The sequence below is a fragment of the Grammomys surdaster genome, unplaced genomic scaffold, assembly GCF_004785775.1.
Source record: "Grammomys surdaster isolate TR1022 unplaced genomic scaffold, NIH_TR_1.0 125565, whole genome shotgun sequence".
NCBI classification, from domain to species: domain Eukaryota; kingdom Metazoa; phylum Chordata; class Mammalia; order Rodentia; family Muridae; genus Grammomys; species Grammomys surdaster.
Window position 1 is genome coordinate 147123 of NW_021620412.1, and position 4515 is coordinate 151637.

Here is a 4515-nt window from a genome sequence, read left to right on the forward strand (position 1 = left end):
AGAGAGAGAGAGAGAGAGAGAGAGAGAGAGAGAGAGAGAGAGAGAGAACTAAAGCACATTGCCACAGTCTCCCTGAGAGTAGTAGTATCCCTGGGGAAGCAAAAACTCCAAGCTACCACCAAGTCTTGACCTACTCAGAAAAATGCTGAGTGAGCCGAATGGTTGTCAGAATTTCAGCTTCAGTGTATCCACATTACAGAGGACACTATGAAGAACTAACAGCAGAGTTAGGAGACAGAAGACTTTTACAGGGTTCTGTTCTCTCACACCAGAAACTTCTCTCGGATGCAGGACTACATCAGCACACAATCTAGTTCTCTTGGCTGAATGTTCCTGGAGCCTCCAGAGCTATCTTCCCTACCTCCATTGAGCTAAGCCCAAGGGCTGAGCCTGTCCTTGTCTGTGGGTGCCACCCAACCTAGAAGGACCAGGGCAAGGGGTTCGTTTGCCCCTGAAAAGTAACTAACTCAGACCCAGTCCAAGGAAAAGATAGAACACCCCACGAGACAGGGAGACCAAAGATTGATCCACTGGAGAGTACCTCAGGGCTGCTAGCTAGAAGGCTTCAAGACCAGTTCGCTCTGCAGGTTCCAAAGAAGGCAATGGAGTTGGTATGCTTGCTTTTCAGCAGCCAAGGACTGTTAAGAACAAATCCCGGCGGAGGCGGCGGAGTCTTGTCAGGAGAAAAGTTTGTGCTCAACTTTGCTCACCTTTGGTCAGCAATGATGCCCAGCAGAGAAGGAAAAGACAAACTTGGGTTGGCAGAGGCTGGATCTGTCTGGCCTTCCAAGGTGCTCTTTCTTGGGAGGGAGGAGCACCCAGAAGCCATGGGGGCTCATAGACAAGCCATGGGTGCCCTGAGATTCCAGGACAAAGAGTGGTAGCTTTGATAACAGAAGTAAAGGACACCAAAGTGTGTGTGTGTGTGTGTGTGTGTGTTTTGAGGGGAGGGTGGGGAGCAAGACAGAGCCACTTTCTCTACCTCCTGTCAGTGTGTCACTGAGATCTCTCTGAATCTGTATACTAACCCGCTAGTCTGAGAACTCTCCCCAGTACCCCTCTGGAGATTAGCGGCCCCTCCTAATCGTGGGGTTCAAAGCTCAACAGAATCTGAGAAGCACTTAGGTTGTTCAACCACCAGGGCAAGTTCCCACCTTTAAGACCTGCAGATTCTTCCCCACTGTGCTGCTGGGATGGACCTCCTCCACATCTGGATGTAAGTACTCTGAATCCCAGGAACTCAGGATCCTTCAACCACACCTTTTAAGTTCCTTAGCTGAGCCAAAGGGTCCCAGGCTCCATGTCCTAAAGCAACAAGGTCGCTGCTACCTCTCAGACGTTCCTTTCATTGGAAGGAAGCTCCTGGGACTATCATAGCTGCTCCAATGCTCTGGGGGAACTCACTTGTGTGTGTGTGTGTGTGTGTGTGTGTGTGTGTGTGTGTGTGTACTGTTGGAGGGGCCAGCAGGGAGAGGGAGGGCACAGGTAGGACCGGAGGAAATTATAGAAGGGCAGTGCTGAAGCTGATATCTAACAACACATTAGCCAGGGAGCCTCTGAGAAGTGCTGGGTTCCAATGCCCACACATTTTTATTCCCCAAACCTGGCATGCAGCCTAACATAAGAGGGCGTGCCAGAGTGGGTGTCTGTAGCTCCCATCCCTGGAATGAGGGCTGTACCATCCTAAGATTGTGCTTAATGCATCTTGGACTTTTATTCCTCACCCTGCCACCCTTTGATGGGAGCTTTTTAACTGTGTTAAAAAGGAGATGCAGAGCGGCCCGGTACCTCACGGATGAGCATATTAAGCTGAGGGACAGGCTTGACTTGAATTTGACACCTAGAAGTGAAGGGAGGGGGGTCAAGGTGACTGTCACAGGTATGCACCAGGCATAGAAGGATTTCCTGCTAGTGAGCTCCTCTCCAAGGCTGCTGAGAGAGTGCCTGGCTGAGAACCATGGCAGAAGCCACCTCCAGTTCCCCCAGTCCTATGCCATACTGACCAACCCTGGGCTGCTCTGGGCTGTTCAGGCTTGCTCTGCCCCTGGCTTGCTAAGGTGTTTTGAAGATATCACTTGGCCCTGATCTCAGTTTCTCCCTCGGAAGTGAGCATTTCGAACAATCATTCTTGGGGCAGCTTGGTCTCCCTATGCATCAAGAGAGCATTCAGACAGGTTTATTGATGTTCCAGAATTTCCAAAGAATACTTACTGGTGGTTGACTGCTGACCCTGGAGGCACACAGAACCGCATGCAAAAACTGAAACACGGAGACTCCTAGTGGGAACAATATATTCCTGTCCAAGTTGTACCAGGTACAGGCTTCACTTTCCAAAATGCAATGATGCCTAGCCAAAAGCTACCGAAGGGCTCAGGAGGCAGGAGGAAGAGTCCAGTAGGAAGTTCTAGGTGGCCAGACCACCTGCTCAAAAAGGGCGACTCAGAGAGATAGATCTCCACTCCAGCTCCACAGTACTGGCGGCTAGCTTCAAGTCGGACTAATTCCAGGTACGTGCTATAGGTGGCATCCTGCTACTGGAAATGGCCTCTGTGGAGGGTGAGGCTCTCTCTGAGGCATCTCCAGGCATGGGGGGAGCTCCAGCTAGGCTCAAACAAAACTGTAGAGAGACGAAAACCTGCAGGGCTTCTGGGATGTGTACCTGGGAGCCACATCCTCAGGACCAGTACTAGTCTCATGCAGAGACTTTTCTCAGACCACCCACCAGTAGGAACTGGAGAGCTGGAACATTCCAGGAGTGTCTCCTGTGAAGAGTGGGAGGGAAAGCCCTCAGTCTGCACTCCTTGGGGGTGCTGGGAGAGCTACCTAGATCTGTGTCACCATATAACACCTTTAAGTTTGCACAGACTAGGGGTCGGGGGACTGGGCTACCTCTGCCCAGCCGGAAGTCCTTCTGCCTAAACACTGTTATTTTGTGCATCCTGGCTAAGGATTCACACCCTCCCCTCAGATTTCTTCCAGCCTGAGTAGAGAGAACACAGGTGATATATCCTGCTGGAGCACTGGGGTCAGCAATCAAAGTCTCAAAGGATGACTAGGGTGTCAGCAGGGTTCACCTGGGCCAAACGCCTCTTCATCTCCACCCAGCACCAATCCTACCTAGGTGGCCTACTCCCTGAACCATGTTCAAGGGAGCCTGGCCTGCTGAAGCAAGCTGTCACTGGGAAGCAGGGCCAGCCCCACAACTGGGAGGGGATTGGATGGTCACACCTCTTACTTCTTTCTTACACACAGCTTGAGTAGCTTCAGGCCTTCACCGCCTCCCGGGGCACCAGGCTCTTGGCTCAGCTTCTAGCCTCCTATTAGTAACAGCCACAAGTAGCCCTTGCCCTTGAACCTGGGCCATGGATAACAGGCCTGGAGCCAAGGGTCAGGAAAGGTGGGATCCTAGGACTCAGGACGGAGGTACAAGCAAAATCTCGGAAGACAGCTGGAGGGGCCCTGAGTCCCCAAATAGAGAGCTAGCCTTCCCTATCTCCAGGCGTTTGGCATGGTTTCCTGGGATTCTTAATCCCCACGTTTCACCCCTTTCCACCCGGTTCCACTCGCCTTTCCTTAAGCCCAATACAGATTCGCTCCTTTACTCTTTTTTTTTTTAAAACAAAAGCAATTAGATCCTGATTTCAATCCTGATTCATTTGCATTTGCACCTCTGAAACCCAGTGGGGGAGGGAAAGCTGGCGGGAAGGAGGAGACGCCACAGCTGGCCGAGCTGCCACTAGGCTGGCCACATCTGGCCAAGTGCAGCGGGCACCGCGGGCCTCCCACCGTCAGCTCTGGGAGCCTGCGCCCCGCAGCCGCTCGGCGGCGCCCTCATCGATCGCCCAGGCTGGGAGCGGAGAACAAGGTATAGCCTGTATTTAGGTTCCTGTCCTTATATGGCGATGTGCACGAGCGCCAGCCGAGCGGCCGCACCATATAAGGACACACGGCAGGCGCCGGGCTGAGCTGGTGCGCGCTCATTGGCCGACGCGTCTCTCGGCAACCGGGCTCTCACGAGTGGAAAGGAGCCAGCCGCCCCCGGCCGCTCCCCGCCCCCTCCCATTCTTTCTCCCTTGGCATCCCGGCCTCTTGCCTCGGCACCCCTTTTTCTTGCCTAGCCCCCATTTTTGCTTGCACCTTCTTCCCAATTTTCTTTCCTTAATAAACCCCCTCCTCTTCGCCCTCGTTGTCACTTCTCCTCTTGTGTCCATTCGGCCTTTCTTCGCCCCCCCCCTTTTGCTCACATTCCCACCCCACAAATCCCCCTCCCCAAATCCAGAGAGCAACGGAGATGGGCGGGAAGGCCCGGATGCGGGAGAGGAGCTAGCGTGTGTGTGTGTGTGTGTGTGTGTGTGTGTGTGTGCGCGCGCGCGCGCGTGTGTGTGTGCGCGCGCGCGCGCGTGTGTGTCGCTGCCGCAGTAGCTTCTGCAGCATCAGGTCCACGCATGCACACACGCACCGCGCTCTGGGACGCTGCCCCCCACCCGTTAATCAGAGCAATTAGCTTCGGAAGAA